Genomic DNA, 23,473 nt, shown 5'->3' on the forward strand with positions numbered 1-23,473 from the left:
GGGGTTCAAGCATGAAATGCTGAAACCCTATTGTAATTGTAAGGATTCGTAAAACGCATCGTGCAGGACAAACCGTAAGGCCTAGAGACTTGAAACCTGGCCAGATGGTAGGCCTCAATGTGGGGACAACCTATCAGAGTATGACCCCGATTGGCCCATAGGTGGCGCTACAGCAACCAAAAGTTCAAAATCGCTCATAACTCTTAGACCGTTTGTCCCAGGATCAAGTGTCTTATATCGTTGGAATCCTTGGCTCGAGGCGGACAAAATGGCTATCTCCGATTTGGATGTAGGCAGGGAAACATTTCTGCTATGTCGAATTTTGTCCAAAACCTACTTTTGCGAACTAGTCCCTGGTTTTTCGCCCGATCGGAACCAAACCAGTCTAGGACAATTCTCTGGACTCTCTAGATCAATAATTATCAAAAAAAAGTTGAACTTTGGCATTTGGGTGGCTGTAACGGGGTCATTTAGAAAAGGGGCGTGGCAAAATACACTCAAAAGCCTATAAATCCCAAAGGAAAACTCAGAACTTGACCAAAATTGATGAGCATATGTGTCAGAACACGGTGAGGAAGCATGCAGAGTTTCATGGAGATCGGACCATAGGTGGCGCTATAACTGGCAAAAAGCCTTCATTCTTATTAGGGGTTCAAGCATGAAATGCTGAAACCCTATTGTAATTGTAAGGATTCGTAAAACGCATCGTGCAGGACAAACCGTAAGGCCTAGGGACTTGAAACCTGGCCAGATGGTAGGCCTCAATGTGGGGACAACCTATCAGAGTATGACCCCGATTGGCCCATAGGTGGCGCTACAGCAACCAAAAGTTCAAAATCGCTCATAACTCTTAGACCGTTTGTCCCAGGATCAAGTGTCTTATATCGTTGGAATCCTTGGCTCGAGGCGGACAAAATGGCTATCTCCGATTTGGATGTAGGCAGGGAAACATTTCTGCTATGTCGAATTTTGTCCAAAACCTACTTTTGCGAACTAGTCCCTGGTTTTTCGCCCGATCGGAACCAAACCAGTCTAGGACAATTCTCTGGACTCTCTAGATCAATAATTATCAAAAAAAAGTTGAACTTTGGCATTTGGGTGGCTGTAACGGGGTCATTTAGAAAAGGGGCGTGGCAAAATACACTCAAAAGCCTATAAATCCCAAAGGAAAACTCAGAACTTGACCAAAATTGATGAGCATATGTGTCAGAACACGGTGAGGAAGCATGCAGAGTTTCATGGAGATCGGACCATAGGTGGCGCTATAACTGGCAAAAAGCCTTCATTCTTATTAGGGGTTCAAGCATGAAATGCTGAAACCCTATTGTAATTGTAAGGATTCGTAAAACGCATCGTGCAGGACAAACCGTAAGGCCTAGAGACTTGAAACCTGGCCAGATGGTAGGCCTCAATGTGGGGACAACCTATCAGAGTATGACCCCGATTGGCCCATAGGTGGCGCTACAGCAACCAAAAGTTCAAAATCGCTCATAACTCTTAGACCGTTTGTCCCAGGATCAAGTGTCTTATATCGTTGGAATCCTTGGCTCGAGGCGGACAAAATGGCTATCTCCGATTTGGATGTAGGCAGGGAAACATTTCTGCTATGTCGAATTTTGTCCAAAACCTACTTTTGCGAACTAGTCCCTGGTTTTTCGCCCGATCGGAACCAAACCAGTCTAGGACAATTCTCTGGACTCTCTAGATCAATAATTATCAAAAAAAAGTTGAACTTTGGCATTTGGGTGGCTGTAACGGGGTCATTTAGAAAAGGGGCGTGGCAAAATACACTCAAAAGCCTATAAATCCCAAAGGAAAACTCAGAACTTGACCAAAATTGATGAGCATATGTGTCAGAACACGGTGAGGAAGCATGCAGAGTTTCATGGAGATCGGACCATAGGTGGCGCTATAACTGGCAAAAAGCCTTCATTCTTATTAGGGGTTCAAGCATGAAATGCTGAAACCCTATTGTAATTGTAAGGATTCGTAAAACGCATCGTGCAGGACAAACCGTAAGGCCTAGAGACTTGAAACCTGGCCAGATGGTAGGCCTCAATGTGGGGACAACCTATCAGAGTATGACCCCGATTGGCCCATAGGTGGCGCTACAGCAACCAAAAGTTCAAAATCGCTCATAACTCTTAGACCGTTTGTCCCAGGATCAAGTGTCTTATATCGTTGGAATCCTTGGCTCGAGGCGGACAAAATGGCTATCTCCGATTTGGATGTAGGCAGGGAAACATTTCTGCTATGTCGAATTTTGTCCAAAACCTACTTTTGCGAACTAGTCCCTGGTTTTTCGCCCGATCGGAACCAAACCAGTCTAGGACAATTCTCTGGACTCTCTAGATCAATAATTATCAAAAAAAAGTTGAACTTTGGCATTTGGGTGGCTGTAACGGGGTCATTTAGAAAAGGGGCGTGGCAAAATACACTCAAAAGCCTATAAATCCCAAAGGAAAACTCAGAACTTGACCAAAATTGATGAGCATATGTGTCAGAACACGGTGAGGAAGCATGCAGAGTTTCATGGAGATCGGACCATAGGTGGCGCTATAACTGGCAAAAAGCCTTCATTCTTATTAGGGGTTCAAGCATGAAATGCTGAAACCCTATTGTAATTGTAAGGATTCGTAAAACGCATCGTGCAGGACAAACCGTAAGGCCTAGGGACTTGAAACCTGGCCAGATGGTAGGCCTCAATGTGGGGACAACCTATCAGAGTATGACCCCGATTGGCCCATAGGTGGCGCTACAGCAACCAAAAGTTCAAAATCGCTCATAACTCTTAGACCGTTTGTCCCAGGATCAAGTGTCTTATATCGTTGGAATCCTTGGCTCGAGGCGGACAAAATGGCTATCTCCGATTTGGATGTAGGCAGGGAAACATTTCTGCTATGTCGAATTTTGTCCAAAACCTACTTTTGCGAACTAGTCCCTGGTTTTTTGCCCGATCGGAACCAAACGAGTCTAGGACAATTCTCTGGACTCTCTAGATCAATAATTATCAAAAAAAGTTGAACTTTTGCATTTTTCGCATGGGTATAATTGTGTCATAAAGAAAATGGACGTGGCAAAATGCAATCAAAAGCCTATAAATTCTAAACAAAAACTCAGAACATCACGATAATTGGTCAGCATATGTGTCGTACCATGCTAAAGAAGCATGGAAATTTTTATGGAGATCGGACCAAAGGTGGCGCTATAACTGTTAAAAAGCTTTAAAACCATATATTTCCTATGGTAAATTGCCTGTATTGCCTGTGAATGGTCTTAATGTTCATATAATAATGTTCAAAACCAGTGCAGTGCAATTCTCTGGACTCTCTAGATCAATAATTATCAGAAAAAGTATGACTTCTTCATTTGGATGGCTATAATAGTGTCACTTCAATATGTGGCCATTACCAAGTGTCCCCAAAAGCCTATATCTCTTTAATGAATGTTCAAACCTTCTTAAAAACAAGTCAGAACATGTGAAATATCTCTCTGAACATGCATGAAAATTTTCAGACAGATCTGACAAAATTTGCCTCTATAACAGTTAAAAAGGTGAAAATGATATGAATTAATGGCATGTTAAGCCAATAAGTGGTATTTTACTGCCCCCTGCTGTTTAAAATAGTCATTTTGTCATATTGGTATTGGTATCAGCCATGGTAAATCATGATAAACTATGGTAAGTGTGTGTGTGTGTGTGTGTGTGTGTGTGTGTGTGTGTGTGTGTGTGTGTGTGTGTGTAAGCATGCATTGAATTAACATGGAAAAACTGGTTTGCTTTAGTGCAGAAAACTGGTTTAAAGTGAAAGTGAGCCAATAAGTGGTCTTCTAGTGCCCTCTGCTGGCCATTCTACTTAATAATGAAATATTTTACATGTGCTTTTGCATTCATACTTGGACACACACTAAAAATCACGTATATAACTAACTATTATAACACAATAATATTTTGTCAGTGTTCATCACCTCATTTGCACTGACACTTCACATAATTGCTAGTAATGTGGTTAATCATGCTAGAAACATTGTAAATCATAGTAAATAATACTGAAATGAGGTGTATCAAGGTAAATCATGCTAGAATCCTAATAAATCATTCTGGAACATGGTATATGATAGTAAATCATGCTAGAATCATATTAAATAATTCTTGAATGTGGCAAATCGTTGTGGGAGGAGCCTATTTTACTCAAATGGCTATAACTCAAGAAGTAAATGAGATATCTTCACCAAAATCAGTACACATGTGTATGGGTTCAATTTGAGGTCACAATAAACAATTTTATGGAGATCGGACCATAGGTGGCGCTATAACTGTTAAAAAGCTTTAAAACCATATATATCCCATGGCAATTTGCCTGTATTGGCTGTAAATGGTCTTTTCCATCTATTATGTCAGTGGTTACATGCTTGCTAAATAAATCTTAATGACTTTTGATGCTTTTGTGCTTAAATGCCTTAAAGGCCTTAACTGCTTGAACCCCGATAAATGCTGCTTGCAGCTTTAATTATTATTATTATTATAGGCTACTTAAGTTTGATTCAGTATACATACCCAGGTGAAAAAGACGTACTATTAAATGTATTAAAAATGTACTTGAGTGTGTTTTTAGTAGACCTACTACAATACAAATATACTTTAATGCATTTTAATACATTTAACAGTAGCCTACGTCTTTTTCACTTGGGTTACATATATTTAGTATAGGCCTAGGCTATTTTATTAAGTAATTTAAACCTTAAAAAACAAAACTAAATAATAATAATATTATGAAGAAGAAGAACCAGGAGGAGAAAAGTTGTATTCTATGGAACGCCTTTGGGGACAATACTTATTATATGCAACGCGTGAAATTTGGACGCATTAACACGCACAGTTTGTACGCGTAAATACGAAGTATATGTTCGGGTGTCGCGTCAGACCGCACAACAGCCAATAGCGTTGCTCTATTTCTCATTTGCATTTGTGATGCGATGGCACGTTGCTGTATACATGTATAAACATCAGACGACATTTCTTTCCGTGAGGGATGATGTGCTGTTAGGTAAGCAAATACCTATGCAAACGTCACACGTAACATTTGTTCGTGAATGAGATCGTAATTTTACGTTGGCATGTACATAGGCAAGCGTAAAACTTTAGAGTCAATGATGCATTTATACGTTGGTTGTGATGTCAGTGCTGTGTCATGCTGTGGCATCTCATCCCGTTTGCACTCATGCAGGCTTTTTGTCTCCGGTAACGATGGCTCTTAGAAATTTTTTATTAAACTGCCAAAGAACCTTTACAGACTGCGTTCAGTTGGCATCCTCTTATAACACGAGGGATGATTTGAATATCATCATAACCAGGTATGTCCAAAACATATTACATTTAACGTTACAAGATGGCTGACTTCCAGCAACTTGAAATGCTAAATGAAATAATAGAAGATAAATGCCATGCCTTACAACAATAGTGTTTTTTATGTCAAAATTATGTTAAACGTTCTGTGTTACCATAAACTGGGGACAAGAAGCCACGTTTAAAAACTGTATTAACGTTATATTTGCATGCTGGATGGTAACGTTTAGCTTCAGAAACCATGTTTAAAACACATATTTTATTGCATGGTTATTTCCTGGTTGTGGTCTATGTCTTCCTCTCTCTCTTTCTCAAGCCAACATAAAGATTGCAAGTTTTACTACATCTAGTTATGTTTATGAATTACAGAATGCAGACAATGGCCAGAAGTGTGGCATGGTCTAGAGTGCGACTACTTGATCCAGAAACGGCAAATAGTATCCTGAATAGTCTGTCTGAATTCATGGATATTCTGGAAACATTGCCTCAACCGCAAGGTATGCTCTAAATAGTCAGATTGACTGTAATTTTAATATAATGTTTTGTGTTATAATTCATTTTATTCTTCTGTTAACTTTAGTTCCCCAGGCTTACAGTGCTCCATTGGTGAGGGGTTTCTCTGGTCGACCACAATATTCCATTACACAGGAGCAGTTGCGTTTTCTGCTGGAATATAATTTTTCAACAAAACAGATGGGCGAAATCTTGTTAGTATCGAAAAAAACTGTAAAGCGACGTTTAAGGTGAGGTTACTTTTCTCAGATGTAAAAGATGCTACCCTTGTATTTGAGTTGGATTGGGTACATTATTCACTTGATATTTAACAACAAAAAAAATTCCATTGTGTCTCTAATGTGCTTTTTTCTGTTAACAGAAAGTACAACATTTCACTTAGAGACAGATACAGCAATCTATCAGACTCAGATCTTGATAACCTGGTCAGAGAAGTAGTTGGAGGCAACGATGAGCTTGGGGCAGAAGCAGTGAGAGCTCGTCTGGCAGGTCAGGGGATTGTAGTGCAGCGACACAGAGTGCGACAAAGTTTGATCAGGACCAATCCAATAGGAGCAGCCCAGAGGGTCACCACGCGCAGACTACACCGAAGAATTTATCGAGTTGCAGGCCCAAACTCATTATGGCATTTGGATGGCAACCACAAGTTAATCAGGTATTATTAATTTTTTCTCATAGGTTACAGAGATAAAATAGCATGTGTTAAAACCTAAAATACATTTTACGTATTTTTGGCTTTTATTATTTATTAAGATATGTTAGAGTCTTTTTGAAGTATATTCCTGTGATATCACAGATATGTTCAAATACAAACAAATCTAGTACAGCTTTAATTCTCCTAGTAACATGGTAGCTCCTAAAAGTGTCGGCTAAATTAATAAATGTAAATGTAGTACAGATGACAGCCAGTATGTCACATAATGTTATAATTGTATATATGCTACTGTATGTTTTTTCAAATAATCCTGTCCTCATGTCCTTTTTTTAAGGTGGCGAATTGTCATACACGGTGGAATTGATGGTTACAGCAGACTTGTTGTTTTCTTGAAGGCTTCTGACAATAATCGGAGCAACACTGTTTTTGATAGTTTTGTAGAGGCCATTGGAAAACACGGACTACCTTCTAGAGTTCGTTGTGATAATGGAGGTGAGAACAATGCAGTGTGTCTTTTTATGAACGTTTTCCGGGGCACAAACAGAGGAAGTGCTCTGAGAGGAAGGAGCACGCACAATCAGAGAATTGAGAGACTGTGGGGTGATGTTTGGCGGGGCATCACTAATACTTACTACACCTTGTTCCTGCTTTTGGAGAGTGAGGGTAAAATTGACAGCTCTAGTGAAATGCATCTCTGGGCATTACATTATGTGTATATACCCAGAATCAACAGAGATCTTCAACTGTTCGTTAATCAGTGGAACCACCACAAGCTAAGAACTGCACGTTACATGTCTCCCCACCAGCTCTTTATCAGAGGATGTCTCTCACAGCTACATCGAAACCACACTGGTATACAGGGAATTCTTGGCGCAGATGAAGAACCAGTTGAAGAAATTGACACCCCCCCCCAGCTGCAGTTGTTCCACCTCCTGGTTCTCATGCTGTATTCCACTGGCCAGAGGCTGTTGAAATTCCTGCCAACCAATTCAACATCCAACAAAGACACATGGAACAACTTGTACAGCTTGTCAACCCTCTTGGTGGGAGGCGGGATGATTTAGGAACTGATCTTCTAGAGCAAGTTATTAACTTCCTTCAAAATATTGACAATGAGGGAGAGTAATTGGCTATAATACAATTAAACTCTTTAAACCTGACAACCTTAGGTTCTCAGTATTACACAGCATTTCATTAAGCTCTTTGTAATGGATATTAAAACAAATCAAAATCATAACCAAACCACACAAGGATTGTATATTTTTGTAAAAGGTTAACTTGAATACCTTTAATTTCTTCAAATTTGTTAGAAAAATGTAAGAATGAGATTGTTTTTTAAATGAATGTTTATTTAAGGTCTATTAATACTGTATGCACAATTGCCAAGTTACTTTCCAGCAATACAACTCTATGCTAATTAAAGTTAACATTTTTCAAGTACAATTAATGTATATTGTATATTCTGTTGCAGTTTCACAATAACATATAAGTAATAAGGTTTGCAAACAAATTCACTTTGCTGAACTCATTTAATATTCTATTAAAATGTTCAACTATAATCAATCAACTATAACTAAAAGTTAATTACAATAAGTAACAGATTATCAAATTATTCAGATTTTTCCAAAACCACTGTACCCCTTGAGTGCTGTGTTAAGCATGTCGGTTAATTCCTCCTCTTCTTGGATGCCTCGAGGTAGACACAGGACCATCCCACATGTAGACGCAAATGGCAGCCTCCGATTTTCAGGTGTGTAAAAGTCTATGGATGGTTGTCCTTGGAAGCCCAATGGAGGAACACTGTCTGCTCCAGTAATGAACACCAATATCTCCTCAAAGGTGATTGGTGACTGTTTTTCTGTAAAATTAGAAAGAACCTGTAAACATTTTGATAACAACTAGTCTGTTGCACCTGGCCACACAGCAATTACAGTTCAAAGAGTGTTAGGTATTTTTTGCAACACTGCTTTTCCCAGACTAGAAGCAGGTAAGTCTATTAGTGCACAGTCAGTAATAATAATCAAAAAATGTAACCAAGCTGTCTTTTAAAATGGTCCTAATATGTACAGTGTAGGTACATATACATTTTTGTTTTTATGTGTTGTGTGCAGCTGCAATCTTCAAAACAACTACAAGGCTGTAGTATGTAATCATCTGTTAGTCATCCTAAAAGCTACCACATTAAAAGGACAGTTCACTCAAATATAAAAATTCTGTCATCCTTTACTCTCTCTAGTTGTTCCAAATCTGTATAATTTTCATTGTACTGATGAACACTACGAAAAATATTTTGACGAGTATTTGTAATCAATGGGGTTTTCAGACCCCATTGACTAGCATAGTAGAAAAATTGGCAATGATAGTCAGAAGTGCCCCAGGACTGTTTGCTGTCCTACATTCTTCAAAATATCTTTCTCTGTGTTCACCAGAACAAAGATATTTATACAGATTTGAAAAAACTCAACAGGGAGATAATTATGACAGAAATTTTATTTTGGGTTAAACTATCCCTTTAATGACACTGAAAGTCTAGTCTGTTTACCCTGAATTTTGTTCAGAAAGAGCTCCCAGCAGAAGATTGTGTCTTCCTCCTTTTCTCGAAGGTTGCTACCCGCCTCACTCCAGCAAACTGTGAACAGGGATCTAAAATCCTCTCTAGTAAGTCCTCTCTGCTGATTGGTAAACACTGGAAGGAAGACCTTCCAGCTTTTTTCCACAATCTTCCATAAGTTCCCACATGAGTTCATGCCATCTTTGAACTGATTAATCATGTCTGCTGTTCTATTTTAGGAGAAAATTCCACAAATTATTTTATTGTATGCCATTAGAAAACATAAAAAATGTTGTAATTAAGTAACATTGTTAAAAATAGTTTTAGTTCAATACCTGAAATAAATGTGATGTTTTATCATCTGCCCATATATGCGTCTTGTGTCATCAAGTGTTGCACTGTAAACTCCAGGGACTCCACAATCAGCAATCCAGTCACCAAGGTTCGCCTTGATTTCATTAAGTTCTTCTTGTGTCTTACAAAGAAAAACCTTAAAAAAAAAAATACATTTCTAGGCATTAGCCTTAGAAAACATTAGTGCCTTAAAGGTATAGTTCACCCAAAAAAGAAAATTCTATCATTATTGACTCTCTCAATGTTCCAAATCTGTATAAATCTTTGTGTGGTTGAACACAGAGAAAGGTATAAGAATAAATGGTGAACCAAACAGTTATTGGCTACAACTGACTAATAGGAAAAAGGACAATGGTAGTCAAAAGTGCCAAGGAATTCTTTCCTGTCCTATCTTCTTTTCTGTTCAACAAAATAAGGACATTTAAAAAATTGTTTTTTCCTGTATAATAGTCAATGGGGTCCAAGAACTATTTGGTGACAAGCATTATTCCAAATATTTTTCTCTGTGTTCATCAGAACAAAGACATTTATACAGATTTAAAACAACTCAAAAGTGAGTAAACGATGACAGAATTTTTTTTTGGGTGAACTATCCCTTTAAACTGTGGTAAGGTGGGTACCTGCCGCACTTTATCCTGAGTATCACCATCTGAGAGATTATGCCAGTCAAAGTTCTCCACCTTGACGTTTTGGCCACACATTAATTGGAATAATGTGGCATCCAGAGCTTTGATTCCTGGTCCTCCATGCATCAGGGACCAAGCGATCAGCTTTCCTGCAGTGTAGTATCGTCTTGCCTCCACAGATGGCTGGTCATAAGTAAAAAACACTTGCCCTGTTTTCCCCTCAAATACTCCAAATGAAGATTGAACTTCCTGCATTAAAAGCCTAACACACGAAAAAGAGAAGAAATAAAAACAATAATTAACAAAATGAATGTAGCAACAACAGTATTTTTAGGAAACAAACAAAAACAGGCTAACAAGTATTTTTATTATATAAACCTTACCTAAAAAATTCTCTTCGGGGTCCCCCGTAGTCATCAGCACTTTCACCAACAAACTCAATTTGTGGGAATTTGTGCCATGCAAAGTAGCTGCTTTTTAATGCAATACATGCACTGTGCAGAATCTTTCTTCTTCTTGCCACCACAACCATTCTTTCATCCAAATCAAGATTTTCCTTCTGAAATGTCCTAAGGATATCTGCTGCACTGACTTCATCCTAATTGATTACAGAAAGCAAAACCAAATTAGTAGCAAAGGAAAGTATCTTTTCTCTCATTTCTTTCTTGACTGTTCTTGTATACTCACACTGCTTTCATTGTCAGAATTAAAAGGTGAGGTTAACATATCCACAATGGCCTCATCCTCGGAATCTGAAGAAATAACTTCACTAGATGGGAACCAAATTGAATAATTATTGTAAGTGCAAAATCTACATTGAACACAATAATTCTATATAATAATCTTAGCCAATACTATCCAATCCTTAAAAAAACATAACAATATCCTAACTCAGACTAAACAGAACAGGGATTAAAAATAGATTGTGATAACATTAGAGACCTTGGCAGTGGTGGCAGTGGTGATGGTGGTGCCAGTGGTGATGGTGGTGATGGTGGTGATGGTGGTGGCGGTGGTGATGGTGGTGGCGGTGGTGATGGTGGTGGCAGTGGTGATGGTGGTGGCGGTGTCGGCGGTGGTGATGGTGTCGACGGTGGTGATGGTGTCGACGGTGGTGATGGTGTTGACCCTGAACCAATAGTTTCCTGTTGCTCTTGATGAAATGGAGAAGAAAGGACCATTTCTACTGGAAGAACAGGAGCTGGGCTAGGAGAGGAGGCAATATTCTGTTCTGTAGACTGGACAGAAACTTGGGTGGTTCCTAAGTTTTGAGGAGCAGTCGACTGGCTATATGAAGATGCACCACTGGATGCAGTTAATCCCTAAATTACAATTAAAATTACAGAGGTGAGATCTTTTGTTTATCTTTTAAAAAATATTTTTAAAAGTGAAACTGACCTCTATTTGAGCACCTGACATCCAAAGCACGTACAATGTTGACGGGCTACTGATTCCATGATCGGAAAGACTGCCATCAACAGTACTGAGTATTGTGTTTGATGACCAGGCTAGCTGTACAGAGAACACTTCACTGGCTATGTTGTCTGAACCAGCAAATGCGAACAGATCCTTTACAACAAACAAAATTACACAACCATTACAAACGGATATATAGTTCATTATATATACCATATATATGGTGATAATGAAAAAGTCCATTATTTACCATAAATAATTCAACATCAAATACCTAAATTGGTTGAGACTCCAAAAATCTCCTTGTTTTCCTGGAACCATCAGGGTATTGAAACTGTAGTAATATGCCTTGCTCTGGCTCACTAATATTATTTATATGCACCATCCTTTCAGTAATTTTCTTAAAAATAAACAAACATATGTCAGTGTAACAAAAAATGTGGTAAAAATAGAAAAAAATTTAATAAAAACCTGTCTTCGCCTTTGTTCCAAGGTTTCCATCTGGCGCCGCCGATTTTCCTGTAAACATAATGAACATATTTAGAGGTTTTTTACATTTAAACTTGGTTTTATTCAGTATTAAGCAACTGATTGTTCTGCAAAGAATATAACTTTTAAGAATGTAACGATAAGCCAAAACAAAGAATATTAATAATGAAATTTAGCCCAGTTAGTCCAGTGATCAAGGATTGTCTCAGCATTCCAGAGGGGGCCTTTACAAGCACATGATATGCATTAGATGTTGTTCCAGGTATCTTGGAGTTCATCATTTACCATTTTTATACAGTAAAAATCTCTGTTGGTTGATTTTTTTGTAACCTTTGTTACATCACCTCTGACTGACTTTATGATGATGAGATATGTGTGGGCCATGCCCATTTTTGTAGGATTTTTGGTTAATACAAAGAAATCACCAAGGAATGTAAATTCTGTCATAAATTACTCTAGTTGTTCCAAATCTGTATAAATTGGCCACAGAAAAAGATATGTGAAAGAATGCTTGTAACTAAACAGTTCTTGCCCCCTATTGACTAACATAGTAGGAAAATTGCTTTCCTACATTCTTCAAAATATCTTCTTTTGTGTTCAACAGAACAAAGAAACGTATAATGCAATTTGATAGTCAATGAGGTCCAAGAACTCTCTGGTTATAAACATTCTTCTAAATATCTTTCTGTTCATGAAAATTATAAACTATCCCTTTATAGCAGTTTTTAGTAAAACCTTAGTTAGAAGTTTTGTTTATTTAATTGGTCTAAAACATTTTGATTGTCCTTAATACATTTAATGATGAGGAGAATAATTCTTGCTTACCCTGTCACTTGTTCCTGGAATGCCTGGCATTGTTTCTGCGGTTCCACTGAAAGAATTCTATCAAGAAACATACAGTGAATTAGTATACAGATAATTAAGCTTTACATATTTTGACATTTGTTTCAATAATTTGCTTTTTAGAAAACAATATTGCTTTTGTGAGAGATGCTTGTGTTTTTAAGTTTAATGTTGAAATTATTGTTATAAGTAACCATGCATAAAGAAACATTTTGATACTTTAGTATGCCTCTTACAGTTTACCTCATTGTTCTCATGCTGTATATCCGTCAGTCTTGATGTGTCCTGTCAAAACAGACAGTACAGTACAGACATGTCCTGTTCTGCACAACGCCATTGGCAAAATGTTGAACATATGCAGTAACTCCATATACTTACTTTTGACCGTACATATACTGCTGACCTGCCAAACTCTGGGCATGCTTTAATTGATGCAGGGCAAACTGAGCTCAACTGAACTGGTAAGATCCTTCGCCTCTTGTCCACTCTGCAGATTTCAATCTCCCCCTCCTCCATTGTTGGAAAGGTTTCTCTAATTTTCAGATGGAATGCCCTCTCATTCATTGAAAGGGGAACAATTATTTTTGAACTGCTGTACCTGTTAAAGATAAACAGTTTTTTAACCTTTAAAAATACAAATGTCACAAATGTCAAAGATTTTACACTTAAGCACTTACGCTGTGTTGTGAGCAGATGCTCACTGCTGTTTTCAATAAAAGATAGCCTAATGATGCACTGTCTTGCAGCTTGCCGCCTACTTGTGGCTGAGGTATCATTGGGGATGTTGCTGCGGAACATTCTCAGTCTTTAATGAAACAGTTCAAACAGACAATTGCTCAATAACATAATAATAACAGCATAAACAAGGAGGTGTGTTGTAGATTCTATTAAATTAAATTTAGGATTGATTTTAAAGTATTATTACTGGTATATAAATCATTCAATGGCCTAGGACCTCAATACATTGCAAATATGCTCACAGAATATAAACCCAACAGAGATCACTCAGATCATTAGGATCATATCAGCTAGAAATACCAAGGGTTCACTCTAAGCATGGCGAGTCCGCTTTTAGCTATTATGCTGGAACCAGCTTCCAGAAGAGATCAGATGTGCTCCTACTGTAGTCACTTTAGTCAGATTAATCTATTTAGAATTTGACTTTTATCTTCAAAATATAACCTGGGTCTGTATGTTTAAAACTTCTCATAAATGCTCCTACAACTAGTCTTAAGTTTTGAGTGTAAAAAAATTATAGTTACAAGTAGGACTTTTTAAGAGGAGACTTTTATAAAGAATCTAAGAGCAACTTTCAGTAACTCATTATGGCTTCACTCTATAACTTATTTGGGTAAAATAAATCAAAATTCACTTAGTGGGCAAGTAACAATACATTAATATCTGCCTAACCTCCCCTGGTATACAACAACAAGCTTAAAATAATGATTTATAAGTTGACCTGTACAATTTTGTAGAAAATGTTAGTTTAACATTGGTTGATTTAACATATCTCTCAGAACCCAAGTGGAAGGTTTTATAAATGAGACAGCCTTCAAAGGTTTCAAATAAAGTGTGATTTTCAGCATCTATATTGTTCAAAAAATATGAATAATATTTACAACTAGTAGTCCCCCCATGCATCTTGGCCAGTTCCAGCACATTTCATTTTATCTCCAAATGTATGCCACATAAAGTGTTTAGGCCTACACATAAAGTGAGTAGGCCTATAACGTTAATAGTCTAGCAAAACCCTTTCAAGAATTCAAACTGGTCTTCGGATTGATCTTCATACTGAAACGTAAAATTTAATTTAGCTTAATTAAACCGTGACTTAATCAAAACGTGTGTTTAAATTTGGCGCCAAAAATATGAATTACCGGTACACTAAAGGCCCGTGAAACAAACCTCTCAATGGCGTCGCCTTGCGAAAAGTTGTTATCCTCTTCTGTGTTATTTCTTAAGCGATTTTGTATCAGTGCATTAAACCTTGTATTTAATGCTTCAAGTCGTCTCATCATCGACATGACGGCTTCACTGATATCGCTATCGATAATGACACCTTTTGAATGCACTTAGTCATTTGTATCTAGCTACACCTAGTGGCTACTGTTACTGTTACGACATAACCCTCTCTTTCCAAGCAGACAGCACAGATTCGCTAAATAGGACTAGGTGTTATAATCTGTTGAAATATTTTGTAAAAAATGTTCAGTTAATAATTATACAGCACCATCTATGGCTTACGTCTACTTTAAACCTCATCTTTTTTTGCAATTGGAAAAAAAATGCAATTTGCCCTGTAATATGAAATTATTTGTTCATGGCAGTACTAAATTAAAACAAATCTTCAAAATTACACTTATTTGTGTGAACATTTTTTAAGATTCTGCAAGGTGTTTGTAAAGTTTTGACCACCATATCATGCAAAAATAAATAATAAACCCCACACATTTATTCTTGTTTTTAATATTCTCTTCAAAGCAAGCTATAAGTTTTGAAGCTAATGAGGGTGAACGATGTTTATGGGCTGTTCATCTGCTTTCTAAGTAGCCTAAGTAGAAGGGTCCATAACCATGACTTTAATTGTTCCCTTATACACAGCCTTGTCCACATATGTGCATATTATAATGGTTTCATTGAACAAGCATGAAAAGTTAAAACCCTTTTTATTAAAGATCTGTAAAAAATGTGTATAGTTGAAAACATTTTATCTAAAAATCCATGTTAAAACTTATATAAGACATAAGTGATGTAACAGGCTATATACACATATGTAGCCTATAACATATGTTAACGTATACAACACTGGATACGGCCATAGCCAGGGTTTAATAATTAGTGAGGTCCACGGTGGGGTGTCAATAATAGTGCCAATAAATGCCATAAATCATTCAACTTTAATAAATACAATGAATCATAAAGTTGACAAAGGCTAAATACTAAATACTGTGGCTATTGTTTTTTCAAAATGACTGGAGTAATCTCCGAGTGGGCCAGCATCAATCTGGTATGAGAGACTCTGGAATGCTCCTTGAAGTCGGGATGTCAGTTTGACTGGAAATAATACACATATCCTACTGTATGTATATAGGCCTATATGTCAGATAATAATCTAATAACAACAATATATTGTAACAATCACAAATTTAACAATTATATAACAATAAGGAAAATACAAAAGCAGAAAACAAAGCACCAGTAGCCTATGACAATTTACAAATCTTTATTCAACATTTAAACACAGACACAATCATACGACACATAAACATTACAGAATCACTACAGCAGGCGGACCACGTAAACTGTGGGGCAGCCAGTCCAAGTCCAAGTGTAAATAGCAACAGTTGTGGATACAGTAGACATTTAGATGCTATTTACTTATAAATAGTGACAGATAATGTTATTAATTTTGCAGTGGCAACTTATTGGGATATTAAAGACCTAGAGCTACCCATAACCTTACCCTAAATGTAACTTTTATGAATTAAAATGAATTTTAAGTCAAATCATTTTTATTGAAAACAAATGCGTTTAATAACTGTACAGTTATTAAAAAAAAAGCTCTGTCAGTGGGAATAAAACCTCGGTCTCCCTTTACACGTTACGCCACAGAAACCGCTGACTAAAGAGGCGACTTTTTCCACATATAGGGTAGACTGGCCTAGTGTAATTAGTTCTGCCAACAAGTAGGCTATTTTCAGTGGTCCAAATAAACACCTCGAATGTATTAACCAGAGGGGAAATATGGTCGTTGGATCACAGAGACCACTCACTTTACACAGGATAAATTCCTTTAACGTTACAAAAGAATATAATGTTAATTCATGCAGTCATTGAATGTAGGCTATTTAATCATCGACTCTAATTATCACCAGTTTAACTAAAACAGAAAAATGTGTATGTCGCACATCAAATAAGACTCAAAATATTACACGTTCAAAAATTTCATGTTTACACGACGAAAACGTTCGTCTAGAAACACGTAACAAAAAAATACACGGCCAAAAATGTTGCGTTAAGGCGATACAAACGATCGTGTCTTTAAATAACATGACAAAAAACTTCGCGTTTAGACGTACAAAACGTTCGCGTTTACACGGACCAAAAAGACGCGTACAAACTGTGCGTGTTAATGCGTCCAAATTTCACGCGTTGCATATAATAGGTATTGTCCCCAAAGGCGTTCCATAGTATTCTGTCACGAAACTGCTGCTATTCCTCAGCTGTCGTCACTTCAGTGATGCTCGCGCTGCTCGCGCGCAACAACAATAGTATCCACTGACGTCATCGGGTTTGAAAGTAACGGCTCCTCTCATCAAAGCTTCCACCGTTTGTTCGGCTCTCCGTTACAAGGTTTGTAAACTCGCAAATAAATATAAATACAGAGTCTACTCACTATATATTCAAACACACATATATATGAAATTTATTATACATTACTACGTTTTTACAGTGTTTACCACTCGTTTATTGCACAGTATCTGGTATGAAGGTTTTAGCCGCGATGCTAACTAATAGGGGTGTAACGATACCCTAATTTCACGATTCGATACATATCACGATACTGAACTCACGATACGATATTATTGCGATACTCCAAAACTCCAAGGTTAAGAAAAAATGTACTGTTGATTAAATGCTAAATTTGATATAACATTGTGGGTGTAAATGAATAGGCTTGGACAATGGTGACACCAGAATAAATATATTCATGATTCTGAACCTGAAAATTCAGAATTATTTTAGACGAATATGCTTGCACTCTGCCACTGGCTAGATATGTTTAAAATAATGTAGGCCACTTTTTACTGGTAACATAAGACTAATAACATAAGCATTATCAGGACCCACTAATATTCCCCCATTATTATACATTATTTTCAACATAATATATTGTAGTTTAATGTAGTACTGACTCTGAAAACTTAAATTTTTTCTCACAGGTTAATTTTTATTTTGGGTGAACTATCCACGATACATATTGTCACTATCCACGATACATATTGTTGCATTTTTGTATTGCGATATATTGTGACACGATATATTGTTACACCCCTACTAACTAACGTTACGTTGATCTAATGTAATGAACAAATGGAAATTATTGACTTATTGTCTTAGATTGATTTAGTCTGATATAGCCTATAATTTAGCTGATTCCTGCTGTCATTGGCGTTTGTTATGAATAACAAAAGCAGGTTAATATAGTTTGGTCTGTTATTGTTTAGCCTAACTTTACTTACTAAGTTACATGTGTCCTCATTCTCTCAAATACGTTACTATTTTAAAGCCATTTACTGGTCAATAAATATTATGTTGTGAATAATCAGCTTTTTTTCTTTTGTATCCCCAGAACAGCCATTACATTTCTAAAATAATCTGAACATTTCAGTGGCAACATTGAATTACAGTAAATTACCTGCACCACATGCAAGTACTTTATTACTATGAACTTTCTCTGTGTGAAATTGTATTGTTTGACTGTGTACTTGTGTTTTTTAATCAGTTATTCTCTGAAAAACTTCCCTCATGCTCTCAAATCTCATTCATGTTACTCAGAAAAATAATATTAGGTTTGGTTCACAAATAATGCTATGCATTTTTTTCTTAGATCTTTATCATTTGCATTTGAATATAAGACATTTTAAGGTAACACTTTATTTTGATAGTCCGTTTGTTGAGACTTTACTAGTTATTAGTAGCCATTCAGTAGCTTGTCAACAGTGCATCAGTTGACATTCAACAACACTGTTTTAACAGACAAGTAACATACGTTCAACTGACTGCCTATAGACTATAAGGTACAATTCAAGTGTTAATCTACAGATTTTATGAAAAAGTGCCTGTTGACTGTCAATGTTATTTTGCAACAGGTTATTAACCAATTGGCGACTAACTTTCAATTGTCAACTAACTTTCTGTAGATTGAGTACCAACAACTCAAGATCAATCTGTCAGTTAAAAGTCAACAGTCATGTCAGCATATGAAGTATATGATACTGTATATCCTACTCAAGGGGTTTCATATGCATCAAATTAATAATTATTTTAGCTGATTTAAAATCTGTTGATAGTCAACTAAAGATTACATGTAGTTGCTTATTTGTTGCTTGTCAACAAAGAAATTGTTTATGATCAGTAGACTATTAATAGACATTCTCAACTAAGTGTTAGTAGATATATTTTAGGACTATCTAATTAAAGTGAAAATGAGTTTATATCAGTAGAAAGTCTATAACCTATCAACAGATTAATATATTGTTTATGATCAGTTGACTATTAATAGACATTATCCACTAAGTGTTAGTAGATATCTTTTAGGACTATCTAATTAAAGTGAAAAACAGTTTATATCAGTAGAAAGTCTATAACCTATCAACAGATTGCATACCTAACCTGACTGAAGTAGAACAAACACTATGGCCAGCACATCAGAGAAAGAAAAAAAAAAAACTTTTATTAAATAAAAAAAAATAATACAACCCATTATTTACTAGGATATCACGATCACATCTGAACCATCTGATTATGTGAAAAAAATTATATTGAGCATTCCAAATGAGAAAACTCTCAATAGTCTACATCATTTCAAATGCCCGAGGCCAAGATCAAAAGTTATAAACAACAAATAACAATAATTATTAATTAATACATTTAGCCTTTCATGACAGTAAGTTTTACAGAAAATCGCATTTATTAAATGCAGTTTAACGTTATAATAACAGTTACTCATTTAAGAAATAATCTCTGTTCCTGCTGCAAACTCGCTTCGGAGGATTAACAGACAGGACTATAGTTTAAACCCTTAACAATACCTTCTTTAATCGTTTAACCATTTTGTAACACTTAGTTTATTTAACGTTACGTGAGACACAAAAGGCGTTTTCTCCTATAGAACCATAATACACCAAAACACAATATAAATGAACAAAATACATATTTTTTTATTAGCTAACGTAACGTTAGATGTAATCCAAATCTTTATAATCCATACGCAAGCAAGAAACAGATCCAAATTCAGCCCTTCATCCACATCCAGCGATCTCCATCTCCATTCTCAGCAGCGACCGTACATGTCAAATCCCGCGCTCGTGATGAATTTAAATTCAAAAATTGCGCCCTCAAGAAGCGTTACGACATGTTTTACGGCAGTGATATCAAACGTTCATTGGCTCTCGCCTGCTTCGTCACAGATTGCAGCATGCCGTGTTTCAGTTGAAACAACATTGAAATGCAGAAGCGCGTGCGCGCGCGCCGTCTTCACGCAGACAGAGGGAAGCTGGCTTAACATTTTCACGGATTAATAACTTAAATTCTGATCTGTCCCTTATACAAAACTATTATATATACTGCCAGAGAGGACTGCAACACATCGTCATTTGAGCGACTTTTGGTACCGATTTACATTTTCGCAATAAATTATTATGATTACACATCTGTTGTTTTTCTTCATAATTTTAGCCTGCATAGTTTTAAGAAATGGTTATGGGTAGGTTTAGGGGCAGGAGTAGGATTAATGTTAGTGGCTCGAAATATATTTTAATGCTATTAATAAAACTGGCATTTCCCTACACATCTCTGTCCATAAAGTGTTTTATTCTTTTTATATTCTGTATAAAATTAGTAATGTATATTAAGGTTTGGGAGTAGGGTTAAGGGAACTTACATTTATCTATAAAACAGTATAAGGGAAATGATACAGATATCTTTATGATTCGTAAACGTTTTGTAGCTGTGAATTCGTAATAATTCTACGTTGCAGACATGTCTGTATCATACGTTTCAGCATCTATCCAAACGTACAAAAAAAGTATGTTTACAATCTGTTGATAGGTTATAGACTTTCTACTGATATAAACTGTTTTTCACTTTAATTAGATAGTCCTAAAATTTATCTACTAACACTTAGTGGATAATGTCTATTAATAGTCAACTGATCATAAACAATATATTAATCTGTTGATAGGTTATAGACTTTCTACTGATATAAACTGTTTTTCACTTTAATTAGATAGTCCTAAAATATATCTACTAGCCTAACGCTTAGTTGAGAATGTCTATTAATAGTCTACTGATCATAAACAATTTATTTGTTGACAAGCAACAGATCTAATCTTTAGTTGACTATCAACAGATTACCTACAAATGGTTAACAATTTTTTAAAAACAGTTTTAAATCAGCTAAAATAATGATTAATTTGATGCACATGAGACCCCTTGAGTAGGATATACAGTATCATATACTTCATATGCTGACATGACTGTTGACTTTTAACTGACAGATTGATCTTGAGTTGTTGGTACTCAATCTACAGAAAGTTAGTTGACAATTGAAAGTTAGTTGACAATTGGTTAATAACCTGTTGCAAAATAACACTGACAGTCAACAGGCACTTTTTTGTAAAATCTGTAGATTAACACTTGAATTGTACCTTATAGTCTATAGGCAGTCAGTTGAGCGTAAGTTACTTGTCTGTTAAAACAGTGTTGTTGAATGTCAACTGATGCACTGTTGACAAGCTACTGAATGGCTACTAATAACTAGTAAAGTCTCAACAAACGGACTATCAAAATAAAGTGTTACCCATTTTAATTCTGAAATATAACTTCAAGTTTAGTCTTTTTCGACAAAAAAAAAAAAAAGGAAAAAGCTATTATGGCTTCAGAAGACTTACAACACAACCCATAACACATGAGTTGTGAACTCATTGATTATTTTTAGGATCTTTTCTGGGACATTTTTGGAGCTTAACCATTTTTACATAAATTGTTGCATTGAATTGAACTAGACAAGTGTACATAAGAATGGTTTCCTGAATGATTTACACAAATTTTTTCTGCTTGTGTTTCATGCAGTGAAATTGAATGGTGACTGGGGTTGCATTATGCCTGAGATCTGCTTTTGGGTTCCACAGACAGAAAGTCAAACAGGTTTGGAACGTCACAAGGCTGAGAAAATTATTTAAGTTTCACAACTATCAGTTTAATAACCTTACTAACAGTAAATGTTGTACTTTGCAGGGATCTCGGTAAGCTGAAATACAAGTTTGAACAAGAATAAAAATCCTCCTGTAGACCTGAAAATCACTGAAGTGCCTGGACCATCCACCAGAACAGAGGAAAAACAAACAGAAATCGAAGCTGCGGCACCTCTTCACTTTTCTAACTCTTTAAGTACCTCACACCAACTTGGTCCCATAGTGACATTTTTGACCACAAACGAAATTGCTGACCATGTAAATTCTTATTGAAATGACTGGAATTCACCAGTGAACATTCACAGAACAACAGATGATTTTACTGCACCTTAACTCTGTTATAATGGAAAATGTTTTCTGCTTGTTGTGACATAAGGAATACTGTTTCCGGGTTGAAGCCTCTAATTCTACTTCCTCTATCTTGTTTCATGAGAATACTCAACAACCATTTATGAACACTGTTGATTCAAGTCACACATTTAAGCTTTTCAAAAGCCACAGCACAATGAGTGTATATTAGCACTGTTTGTTTGTTTTTGGCATCTGATAGAGCTTTTGTACTTGGAAACAGTGATGTCAGACTTACCATCGGACTGAAACACAAATGTTTTAAAGTTAAGTAAAGATGGACATTTTTAATTAATCAAAATGTAATTTTTTTTACATTGATTTATTTCGTGGAACATATGCGTTTCCATGCATTTTGTTAAGATGTCTTTTCTTGTATAGCCTATTGTATATACATGGTTGATTATTCATGTTGCTTATGTATTATATTATTTTTTGTGTATTCATTGATATTAATCTATAGTTAGCTTTTTTTCCCATGTGCATGGAAGTGTATGTATAAAAATGAATATCAAATATGTAATAAACAATTCTTATTTTGTATTTGGTTCAATTTGTTTATTATAATAGAAGTCAAAGGTAACCATAGTAACAACATGAAATTAAATATTAAAAAAAAATGAAATTTGGTTCCTGGAGGCACCCACAGTGGTTCCACACAGTGCCTAATATAAGAGTTCCTCAGGAAACCTGTGTGGTTCTTCAGAGAACCGCCCCTTTTTAAAGGGTGCCTAGAGGATCTACAGACGGTTCCGCCGGTGTGGCAAAGTGAAGAACCCCAAAAGGTTCCTCCAGGCACCTTTTATTTTTACAGTGTAAGACAGCAAATGTTTGACTGTTATTTAAGGGGGTTTAAAGATTAGCAACATTTGAACTTTATGCAAAGCAAAAAAGTGAATCTACTACCTCATGTCCAAGTCACAATTTCCCAAAAAGTTCTCAGAAGTGAGTAGTGTCAGGAAAAACTGAATGATAAGTCACTTAACTGGAATGGTTTGAGGAGGGCAGGCCATCTTTCCTTAAATTCTGCCACACCAGGAGACTTGGCAACACTTCCTTCAGTGGCACATTAATCTCCAACCGATGATAATCACTCAGCTAGCTGTGGCTTCGTGTGTGTCCGTGCGTCTGTGTGTCCGTGAGTCCCAAGCACGGCGCTACACCAGGGCTAGGGGGCGCTAAAGCCCCGTCAAAAATCTGTGTAGCCCCAGTTAAGCCCACGCAACCAGGGGGCAAAAGACCCGCGCTCTTAGTTCGTACTGGAGTACATCTGACCTCAACACGCAAAAATCCGGTGCAGCATCAAAGTATTTGACGAGCTGTACATGACCACATGACCACATAGCACGTAGT

General features: G+C 36.4%; 3 long non-coding RNA genes across 3 annotated transcripts; all 3 read left to right on the top strand.

Annotated features, from left to right (window-relative positions):
- Positions 1–5,245: 5,245 nt before the first annotated feature.
- Positions 5,246–6,063, top strand: LOC311071183. The gene is made up of 3 exons (XR_014603782.1): positions 5,246–5,355; positions 5,717–5,844; positions 5,928–6,063. It is a non-coding gene; the product is annotated as an uncharacterized lncRNA (long non-coding RNA).
- Positions 6,058–6,907, top strand: LOC311071184. The gene is made up of 3 exons (XR_014603783.1): positions 6,058–6,090; positions 6,222–6,515; positions 6,850–6,907. It is a non-coding gene; the product is annotated as an uncharacterized lncRNA (long non-coding RNA).
- An 11,192-nt stretch (positions 6,908–18,099) lies between these two features.
- LOC311071056 lies at positions 18,100–22,048 on the top strand. The gene is made up of 3 exons (XR_014603740.1): positions 18,100–18,204; positions 21,651–21,725; positions 21,816–22,048. It is a non-coding gene; the product is annotated as an uncharacterized lncRNA (long non-coding RNA).
- Positions 22,049–23,473: the final 1,425 nt, after the last annotated feature.

The sequence above is a fragment of the Abramis brama genome, assembly GCF_963993115.1.
Source record: "Abramis brama genome assembly, chromosome: 20".
NCBI classification, from domain to species: Eukaryota; Metazoa; Chordata; class Actinopteri; order Cypriniformes; family Leuciscidae; genus Abramis; species Abramis brama.